The sequence below is a fragment of the Neophocaena asiaeorientalis genome, unplaced genomic scaffold (assembly GCF_003031525.2).
Source record: "Neophocaena asiaeorientalis asiaeorientalis breed wild unplaced genomic scaffold, Neophocaena_asiaeorientalis_V1.1 scaffold295, whole genome shotgun sequence".
Lineage (NCBI taxonomy): Eukaryota > Metazoa > Chordata > Mammalia > Artiodactyla > Phocoenidae > Neophocaena > Neophocaena asiaeorientalis.
The window spans coordinates 509,465-521,353 of NW_020174718.1; positions in this window are offsets into that span (position 1 = coordinate 509,465).

An 11,889-nucleotide genomic window follows, 5' to 3' on the forward strand; every position below is an offset into this window, starting at 1 on the left:
GACAAAGAATTGGCAGCCATCTTTAATCTGTCTGAAGGCTATTTTTGAAAATTTGCACTTTTGTCATTTTCCTTAAGCAGAACAAATGGGAGCAGAAGAGGCACAGTGTAGGTATTCAGTGAATATTTGATTAATGGATTTATGACTGCATGAGTGCACACAGTCAGCTGTGTTTCAGAATTCCCAAGTCACTTTAAAAAGAAGATTTGATAATAGCAAGGACATAGTAATGAAATTGAGCAGAAATACTGTTTAAGGGTTAGATTAGAAAAAAGAGAAAAGTTTCTTGTCTTGTTAAGAGTATGATATCAGCATGGAGTAGTGTTATTAATTAAATCGTGTTGTTAATTGCAGGATGGGTATGTGTACCATAATCCTGAGCCCAGGGAAGACACTGTATTTGCCCCTTGCCGTTTAGGTGGGAGACTTGTTATAAAGAAATATTAATGACGTTTATTTCCTTTTTTTAAAATTGAATTCTAATCTGGCAGATAAAACTACTGTAGGCATGAATTAAGAAAGATGAGGTTGGGACTTCCCTGGTGGGGCAGTGGTTAAGAATCCGCAGCGGTTAAGGATCTCAAAGTGGTTTGAGCCCTGGTCCGAGAAGATCCCACATGCCGCGGGGCAACTAAGCCTGTGTGCCGCAACTACTGAGCCTGCGCTTTAGAGCCCACGAGCCACAACTACTGAGCCTACATGCTGCAACTAGTGAAGCCCGCACTCCTAGAGCCCGTGCTCCGCAACAAGAGAAGCCACTGCAATGAGAAGCCCATGCACCGCAACGAAGAGTAGCCCCCGCTCGCCGCAACTAGAGAAAGCCCATGCACAGCAACGAAGACCCAATGCAGCCTAATTAATTAATTAAATTTAAAATAAAAGAAAGATGAGGTATTCACTGAAAAACTTAAGATTAAAAAACTTTTAAATCAGTATATACATTTCATCTTTACTAAATAATTCTACATTCATAAATCACATTATTTCCATTGCTTAACTTTTTCTAACCTTTGCCTTTCTCTCTTTCCTATGCTAGGAATCCTAAAAGTCATAAATTTTCTAATTAAGATACCATAATTGCTTTAATATTATAAATTAAATACTACCAGTTATAGTAATGATTCAGGCAGCATACAAAAAGTATATTAGCAACATTGTAAATCAACTATACTTCAATACATTTTTTTTAATAGGGAAAAAATATTTTTTTAAAAAGTATATCAAATGCGGGGGGAGGGACTTCCCTGATGGTCCAGTGGTTAAGACTCCTCACTCCCAATGCAGGGGGCCCGGGTTCGATCCCTGGTCCGGGAACCAGATCCCGCAACTAAAAGATCCCGCGTGCCACGACTAAGACCCGGCACAGCCAAATAAATAAATAATTTTTTTTTTTACATGCTGGGGGAGTATTGATAACTTTTTGGGAAAATGTTATTCAAATTAAGAGGTTGGTCAACTGTCCAAATGTCATTTTAAAGCAGAAATCTCCGGCTGTATAATGTGCAATGAAATTCTTCAACATTCACTCCTTCGAGTTGAGTGTCTCAAACCAGGTTCCAGGTACTAAATACCCAAAGCAAGTACCGTTCTCCTGTTTGAACAAATGGAGGTCTCAAGAGGACCAAAGAATAAAACAAGAAACATTTAAAAATGCCTTGAACTTGACAAGCATGTTCCTAGGTACCTTTGCCCAGCCCACTCTTTCCCCATATCTTCCTCTGCCTGCAACTCACATCTTTGGCAGGACTTGCCGCTGATTCCATTCACAGCGCTGCTCAAATTCTGCCTCTCTCCCCAGAGTCACCCTTGCTAAAATGGCATCACCATTATTCGAAGTTTCTTCTTGATGTGTACATTGAATGGTTGGTTTCCTGTTTATAATTTGTCTCTCTCCACTGAAAGCAGGGGCATTGCTTTCTCACTGCCACCCTATAGTGCCTAGCACATAGCAGTTGCTCAGTGAATGCCTATGTATTATTCATAAGACCAAATCCCCAAATGTCAGCTTGATGTAATACACAGGAGCTGAGGGCTCGGACGCTCCAAAGTCAGGTACACGTTTCCACAAAAGAGAAAGATAAACACTGCCAGTATAAGTCCCAACCCTAGATTCTAACATGGAGACATCTGCACCAATTGTGTAAAAGGCTGCCAGTTTCAGATTGGCCTCATTATTCATGGATCATAAAAAAGAATTGTTTCTTCCTCTTGGAAGATGGCTCATCAGCAGTATTTATTGTTTTGTACTAACCATACCCTTGCGATGCTCCTCATGAAGATGGGCTTCCTGCCTTTCATGGCAGTCCCCTCTCTTCCCATTGGCTGCTCTCCTCTATTGTGTTTAAGCTTTGAGCTATCTCAGCAACCTCAAATGATTCGTTGGAAATATCTTTCATTTTGATCATTGAAAGTTTTCCAGATGCATGGAGTTGCAGTAAACCAGGAAAAAGTCAGCAGAAAATCAAACATTATATTTTATTGCTGCAAAATGATTTTCGGTTCTTCCCACAACAAATCAGTGCCAAGATATTCCAGAGGATCAAAACCCTCATTGTTTCTCATTGCCTCCACCATCAGTTCTATTTCAGAAACCAGTTGTACCCACCCGCTCTCAACTGGGGAGACTAATCGTATGCATTTGTAGGATTGAAACTGAGTTTCCAAAATATTTGTTGACATTATTGAGGTTAGCTTTGTTTCTTTAGGGACGATCAATATAATGCTAGAATAAATGTAGCATCAAATTGCATTATTTCAGTGGCAGGGCTTCTAATTCTGATTCAGTTGATAAATCTGGTGCTAAGCATGCAATAACCTTGCCCTTTTGTTTATGTTTGCCTCTGTGCTAATTTTCTTTTTAAATTAAACTCTTCAGAAGAGAGTTTAAGGTGTGGAATTTTTATTTCAGTTAAGTAGTTCTGGCTTATTCATGGCATGTACCCAGCTCTCCTGGACCATTGCCAGTCATACTTATAGGGGGATGAGCTTATCAAGATGGTTTGACAATGCCAGGCAACCAGTCTGCTACCCGATAATCTCAATTTCAAAGAATTTCAAGCAAGAGGTGTGGATTTAGTCTACTTTGCTGGCTAGATGAAAGGACCACTGCATGCTTACTGGGACACTGCATTGGGTACCAAGACTTGAAGTTGCTGGGATTTTGTCTGTTTGCTTGCCTTACTTGAGTCTCCCTAACTTTTAAAATAGGAAACTGTGCTTGAGTTCACACGTAAGCGTGGTTCTACCAACCTGCATGGCAGTTGATCTAAAATAGAAACAGGAAGTTTAGGGCTGGAAGGAACATCTTGACACTCAATGTCTCCAAGCACAACACCAGTACAAAAGTTATTGAGAAATGGAGAGCATCTCTCTGGCTGCTTGGGACAGTGGTTTATAAACTTCTCCCAGGAAAGTCTTCATGGTAAGGGTGGTTTACTTAACTCATGAGGGAGATGGACCTTCATTATGAATGTAAAGAGTGCATTTGGGGAAATGTTTTCTGTTCCTATATGAGGAAGTAATGTGTTCTTGCCAAACATAATTGGGTAGTATTTAGTATTTTGAGACAATAACTTGATGAAGGAAGCCTTCGTCTTTTCTAAAACAATTGTTTGTTTGTAATTATTCACAGCTGTGTTCCTGTAAGATTATAAACTCTTTGAAGTTATCAACAATGATTCTCTCTCCCACTGCTGTAGCCCCAACCTAGGACAAAGTCTGATATATGGCAGAGTGTCAATAAATATCCCCAGAGTAAATGATGAATGATATCCTTGTAGTTAGTAGCAATTTATTACCCAAGATAGTTTTTGTCGCCATTGTTTAATTTGTTTGTAGAGGAAGAGGAATCTCTATATTATGCTAACAGCAAAACACAGGCAAGACAAATTACATGCAATGCAATTGGTCTTTTCTTGTGAATGCTGAAGGTCAAGTTCATCCATATATACTAGTTTGTCAGTAAACTTTGGCCCTTTGTGACACTGAATTTCTAGCAGTATAATAAACTATTGCTGAATTTTTTACAGTACTTTCAGAAGGTTTTAGAAGATGATTATTGTGAGAAATGCCATATGTTTACCTGTAGGCCATTCTGGTATTTGCTAATAACTGCGTTCCCCACGGCCCCCAGCACGTGATGAAATATAGAAGCATTCTGCCCTTCCTCCCCCACAGTTAGCCATATGCCACTTCATATCCATAGGTAATTCTTACACATCACTCCTTCCTAAGAAGGAAAAACAGTTCACATATATGAAGTCTCATTCCAAAATGAGAAGCACGGATGATGTTTCATTTGCTTAAGAAACACTTCAGCCTCAAGTATTTAAAAGCTTAAAGAGAGCAGTACCTTTGTTGGAATAAATCCAGTGTTCAAAGTCTGAAGAAATCCATTCGGCTTCAAGCAAGCTTCTAGACTTATCCCCTAGTTTAGAGGTCTTAGGCAGGGGAGATTGAAAGCATGGCAGTTACTTTTAGCACTTATCATGGAGGGACATCTTTATCACTCTGCACGTTGAGAAGGCTTTTCTCCTGTGCTGAGAACATCGGGTCTTCTTCCTCCTTCCTAAGGCAGTGCGCGTGTGAGGCCAATAGGAGCCCTGTTAAACATCAATCGCCAGTCATCAGCTGTGACCAGAGGTTTCCAGGAGGAAATGTGCAGTGAAGTGAGGAAAGCCCACCACCTACATGCATATGAATGCTAAAGCTTTGGAGATGCACAAAGGCTAAACATTATTGCAAATTGGCTTCTGGTTTTAATGCATGTATAATAACAAGGGAAAGGCCTCTTCCCAGTGTAAACCTTTTTTTTTTTTTTTTTTTGGTACGCGGGCCTCTCACTGTTGTGGCCTCTCCCGTTGCGGAGCACAGGCTCCGGACGCGCAGGCTCAGCAGCCATGGCTCACGGGCCCAGCCGCTCCGCGGCATGTGGGATCCTCCCGGACCGGGGCACGAACCCGTGTCCCCTGCATCGGCAGGCGGACTCTCAACCACTGCGCCACCAGGGAAGCCCTGTAAACCTATTTTTGAAAGAGTGGTACTGTAGTGGAAATCTGTGCTAGATTTTGCATTTTAACAGTAACCTTGCTTCAAACGCTTACCCTATGGAAATTTTCTGGATGATTATGTTGATGTGTAGTTGCAAGATACATTTTTAAATGTATCATTACTTAAATAATAAAATAAATAATAGTATTTAATTTAAAAACCATTAACTACAAATTAAGGCACAGAGGACACACAAGTAGCATTCTGGCTATAGTAGAGTTAAGGCAAAAGTAGTAACCTCCTACCTCATGAAATCAACTGGAAATGAGAAAATGAAAGTTTTCCCTAAACATAATGAGGTTTATTATCCATTTTGGACCATATTTTTGTGTCTAACAAAGTGGTGTTAAGGATTAGATTGTCTTCAGTAATACTGGTCTCTTACGTTTAGAATAAGTAAAAGGAAAGCATATGGGATCAGTTTTTTTATTGTGGCAAAATTCATAAATAATGAATTTTTAAAAATTCACCAATTTAACCATTTTAAAGTGCACGATTCAGGGGCACTTAGTATATTCATAATGCTGTGCAACATCAGATCAAACTAGTTCCAGAATGTTTTCATCTCCCCAAAGGAATCCCCGTATCCATTGAATAGTCACTTCCTCTTTCCCCCTCCTCCCAGCCCCTGCAACCAAGTATCAGACTTAGGCAACCAGTAAAATATGCTTTCTGTCTCTTTGGATTTACTGATTCTGAATATTTCATATAAATGGGATCAACTTTTTAACAGGGGAAAATCTAAGCCAGCAATCATCATCATTTGATAAGTGGGAAAAACAAATGGTTGGATTTTGAAATCTGGGACCTTTCCTTCTGCCAGAAGTGAAGGACAAGCTGGAGAATCTTGATAATCGAGCAGAAAGTGATGCTACAATACTTAGCTACTGTAGATGATAGTCTAGAATTTCAGATGAATTCCTGTGTCTCAAAACCAGAAATCTGGGCAGAATTCCATACTGGAATCTCAAATCTTTACAATGACCTAAGTCTGGTACGTGAAATTACCCATGCTGAGCTGAGAATTAAACTTTATCCATCTCTCCTACCCTTCCTGCCTTCTTTTTTAAACAAGTGTTATTGAGCACATAGCATGGTCAACACTATGGAAACAATGATGTACAAAGCAGGCATTATCTCTGCCCTCACAGACTCTGCACTCATGTGGAGACACGCAATAAAATAAGTAGCTACACTGTGCAGTGTGTTGTGAAGGAAGAGAAGACCATAGTATGTGTGAGAATAAATGAAGTAGGAAGCTCTTTTAGACCAAGTGTTCAGGAGTGGCCTCTCTGAGGACGTCATATTCAAGCCAGGAACTGAAATATACAAAGGAGGCAGCTGTGTGAAAGTGATGTACGAGAGTTCCAGGTAGAAGAAACGCCCTGTGCAGTAGCCCCGTGCCAAGAAGGAGCAGAGCACATTCTACGAAGAAAAGACCAGAAACTTAGCGAGTGAGATGAGGCTGGAGAAGTAGCCAAGGGTCCAGTCATGCAGGACTTCATAGCCCATGGTACAGAATTTATTATAAAAGCAATGGTTGGTCATTGGACAATATCCAGTAGGAGACTGACTTGATGCAACTTTTTTTCACTTGCTGCTGTGAGGAGATAAGATTAAGGGAGCAAGAGTGGAGTCAGGGAGACCAGTTAGGAGGGTAATGAAAAGGTCCAGGTGAAAGATAGTAGTGGTCGGACAAGATGGAGGTATATCTATTCATACAGTGGTCATCTCTGGAATCCTACAGCTGTGCCAGGCAAGATGGAATGAACATGGGTGTTTATATTCCTGGGATATTTTGTCCATGTAATATTCCTCTAGGGGGCTTGGAAGAAAAGAAAATACAAATCGGGAATGAGGTTGGTAATTTGTTGCAGTTCAATAAACATTTATTGAATATCTCTCTGTGCCAAGCAGGTGGCACCATTTTCCTTTGGAACTTTGAAGGCATTGCTTCCACGTATATCTTTCAGGAATCTGCACTGCTGTTGAGAAGGCCAAAGCTGTTCTGATTCTTGATCCCTTGCTTTGACCTGGTTTTTTTCTCTGGAAGCTGGAGGGATCTTCTCTGTTCTGCTCTTTCATCATGACAGGCCTTCGTTTGGGTCTCTGGTCATCCATTTTGCTGGGCATTCACTGGGCAGATTCAGTCTCAACATCCATGCTCTTCAGTACCTGACATTTAAAAAATAATTTCATCAATGCTTTCCTGTCTCCCATTTTCTTTTTGCTTTCTAGATATTATATTCAGATACTAAACTATTAGACTGGTTCTTTATATTTTTCCCCCTGGTTTTGGAACATTTGATCTTATGTTCTAACCCATTCATTGAGCTATTTACTTTTAATTTCTATGAACCCCTCTCCCCTTTTGTATTTAATCTCTGGATGTTCCTTTTGTACAACATCTGAGAAACTGGAAATTTAATTGCTTCTTATACATACTTTTAACTAACCATCTTTTTTATAACTTCACCTTCTCACCAACTCCCTGAGGTACTTGATACTGCCAGTTCCTGCACCTTTGGAGTAATCTGTGGTGGGGATCTGCAAGCTTCTCTAAAGGGCCAGATAATAAACATCTTAGGCTTTGTGGATCATACAACTGCTGAACTATAAAATCACAACTGCTCACAACTGCTCAACTCTGCTGCTGTATCATGAAAGCAGCCATAAACAATACTGAAATAAATGGGTGTTTCTGTGTTTCAGTCAAACTTTATTTTCTGACCCCTGGTCTGTGATATAAATTGAGCTGCATTGTGGCTTTTCCCACTCTCAGTTTAGGACGCAGCTTCTTTTGGTCTGCTAACTTTCCAGCTTCTTACCCATCTGCCTTCCAGCTTCCAAATTTTTGTTGCTGTTGTTTATTCCCTGTCCAATTCTTGTTATTTTGAGATTAGATGATTTTAATACTCTTACAGTAGTTTTATTGGAGTTTCAGTAGTGAAAGTAAATAAATATCTTGTTTCTTCCATCACCTTTACCTGAACACTGCAGTTAAGCATTAATAAAGGGTAGTGTGGAATTTCCCTGGTGGCGTAGTGGATAAGACTCTGCTCTCCCAATGTAGGGGGCCTGGGTTAGATCCCTGGTCAGGGAACTACATCCCGCATGCATGCCACAACTAAGAGTTCACATGCCACAACTAAGGAGCCCAGGAAATGCAACTAAGGAGCCAAACTGCCACAACTAAGGAGCCCACATGCTGCAACTAAGGAGCCAGTGAGCCACAACTAAAGGAGCCCTGAAGCTGCAACTAAGGAGCCCTCCTGCCACAACTAAGACCTGGTGCAACGGATAAAATAAATTAATTAATTAAAAAAATAAAAAAGGGTAGTGTGAGGGGTTTCCATTACTTATTTCTGTAATTTGACCCAGACATTGTAGGCCATTTAAATGATTTTACTTGCTTCACCCCTTCTCAGGGCCCACTAATTTGGGTCTTATAATCATTGTTTTCCTTTCTTGTCATACAAATTTTACTCTCATTTCAGACTTTATCAGTAAATCTATTTCCAGGAGTTGGTAGGACCTTAGCATTTGTAATTTTGTGTAAAATTAATAGAACATAGATTTTAGGCAGTGCAGTCAATGTATGAGGCTAACTTGAAAATGGCAGGTGAGAAAAACAGCTCTCCCAAGGAGAGGCCAGTACCAGCAGAATATGCTCAGATAATCTGAAGGCTGCTGCTTCCATGACCACCCACCAGAGGTAGGACTAAGGCCACCAAGAGCAGTTGCTAGTCCTTGCACCCTGAACCTTGAGCCATGGTGGCAAATAGGACAGGAAGCCCACTCTCTGAGCCAACACCTCCCAATAAGCTGAGGGTAGCAGCATGTATGTCCCCAAACCATGATTATGCTCCAAAATTCCCTCCCTTCCTCTCTTAGAGCAAAACACAAAAGTTTTGTGTGCTATTGCTGAGGAAAGAGAGCTGAAAAAGATATACACTGTTTTTTCCAACTAGAGAATGCTGGTTCCATGTTTCAGGAAATGCCATAGGAGCAGTGGCTTTCTAATGGGACTGTACGTTGGTATCACCCAGGGAGCTTTGCAAAATCTTGATGCCCAGGTGCCAACCAAGATTATTTACACTCAAGAAATAAGTGGCAGGGCTGGAAGTCCATCTCAAGGGTTCAAGGTCATGGCTACACTGCCTCTACATTTAATTTTGCAAGCAGGTGATGTTTTTATGGAAAAGAACCAAATTATAATAGAATAAAATAAATATAAAACTGAGCAAAAATAGAAGTCTCTGACCACAGCACATGTCTACCATCCTTTATCTTAAGCCTGAAATGCCCAAAGCTTGAAAAACAGAGTTTTGTAAGTTTGGCCCCCAAACTCATTTGTGTACAAGACCAGAACTGAACCAATGTGAGGTCACACGTGATCTCTTTTTACAACCACCCACCCCAGTGTAAATATTCACAGTTTTTGTGGCACAGGTATTGGGTTTTCCTATTCCTTGCTGTGGCAGACCCTGTTACATAATACATGGTATGGAAATCCAAAGGGCTGTGTATCAAGTATTTCCTGCTCTCCACTCTCTGGGCACATTGTAGGGTTGGCACTTCCCTTCCCCTCTGAATTTAGGTTTGACCATGTGACTTGATTTGGCCAATGAAATGTGAGCAGATGTGATATATGTCACTTCCGAGCCAAAGTTTTAGGAGGCAGTTTGCAATTAGCTTTCACTCTTTCCCTCTGGAACTCTGACCAGCAATACCCCTGACAGTCTTTGCTCTGACAGCCTGAACCTGGAAGAGATGGAGAGCAGAGCCTCCATCAACTTAGATTTTGGAGATATTTGTCTTTGGAGCATAATCTAGTCTATCCTGACAGATACAGTGGTATAAGTACCACCTTACCTTTCTAAAATCTGAAAAATTCTAAATTCTGAAACAGACCTGGCACCAGAGGATTCAGATAAAATATTGTGGATCTTTATTTAAATATTTGAAATTGGGTTTTTCCCCCAAGAAAATTTGAACTGTGTCAGTGCTTTGAGCACAGCTGTTTTCTGAAACGAGCAAACTAGCATCTGGGCAACGTCCTCTGGACTGAGCTCTTGGAAGTCAAGGATTTTCTCATTTGTCTTGGTAGCCTCAATGTCTGATATGAAGTGAACACTTGGTAAATAGGCACACACAAAAAATGATGGCACAAATACAGATAATCCCTGGAGCTTGAGGCTCCGAGAGAGAGCAAGAGAAGAAGATATAAGAGGTGAAGGCAAAAGTTATGTTTCATCTAGTTCACAATTTTGCCTTGTTCAAATAGAGAACTGGAGGCAGAGCGAATCTCGTTTGAAAGGTTAATACAGTGGCTGTGAGTAAATGCTCATGGATGGATGTCAAGATTAATTGAGGTAATTTGAACAAGTCAGGCTCTTAGCACAGAATTGGTTTATAGTTAACCTGTAGTAAATGTAGCTATTATTAATATTAATTTAAAAGTAGATTGGGATTTTGGGATTGACATGTACACACTGCTATATTTAAAATAGATAACCAACAAGGACCTACTGTATAGCAATAAATAAATAAATAAATAAATAAATCCAATCATTTAAAAAAAAATCGATAGCAATCCTCCTGAAACTGTATCGGAGAGGGGAAATTGGCTAACAATTATGGTTTTCAAACTGTGCTTTACTGTGTTCCATGAATTCTGAAGCACCTCTTTAGTACCTCTAGGGTGGAAAATCTCAGAGCCCTGGAGAGGGGAAGAGGCAGCTGAGTGGATAGGGCCTGAACCATCAATGCCCACTCCAACCTCAACAGCTCTGCTTTGCAGCCATCATGGATTAGCTTCCACATAGCACTTTGTTTGAGGAAAGGGTCATGAAGATGAAAACAACCTTGAAAGTCATTAGAATAAGATATTTTAATATATATATGTCTAACTGAATCACTTTGCCGTACACCAGAAACTAACACAACATTGTAAATCAACTATACTTCAATAAAAATAAAATAAAATTAAAAAAGAAAATTGTATTTCAGAGAGACCTTCTGCAGCTATTGTTGAAAACCAAGGCTTTTTGGTAAATTTAATTTTAAAATAAATGAATTAACAAGTTATTCATGGTGTCCTGTTATTCTGGCTAATTAAGGTTTTAATGTAGCACTTTGACATAACTTTTTTTTATCTTGGCTGCATTGGGTCTTCATTGCTGCGCACAGGCTTTCTCTAGTTGCTGCAAGCAGGGGCTCCTCTTCATTGCAATGCACGGGCTTCTCATTGCGGTGGCTTCTCTTGTTGCAGAGCACAGGCTCTAGGCACGTGGACTTCAGTAGTTGTGGCACACAGGCTCAGTAGTTGTGGTGCATGGGCTTCGCTGCTCCATGGCATGTGGGATATTCCCGGAGCAGGAATCGAACCCGTGTCCCCTGCATTGGCAGGCGGATTCTTAACCACTGCGCCACCAGGGAAGTCCCTGACATAACATTTAAAAAAATATTTAATGCTCTAGCAATCATGAGCATATGAATCCTTACAACATTTTCCCTGCCTCCTCAAAAACTAAATAATAGACTTGGAAATGTGTAAGGTTAATCGCATGAGAGCTCTGCTAAGCTAGAATTTAATGAAATATTATTTAAAGTTCCTAGAATCTCGTCCTTGGCTTCTGAATTAGTCACTCTGAAGGGCTCTTAGTGTTCCGATTTAAGGTATAGCTAGAGACTTCGAGAAAAGGCTATTGGGGGGATTCTATTTTTGAGGTCCCATCGATGTGGTAAATGTGATGTCACTGAGTAACAAAAGCTCAGTCTGGGTTTTGAATTGTGTGGGTTGTTGAGGTGTGTGTGTGTACAAGATGGTGGTCCCCT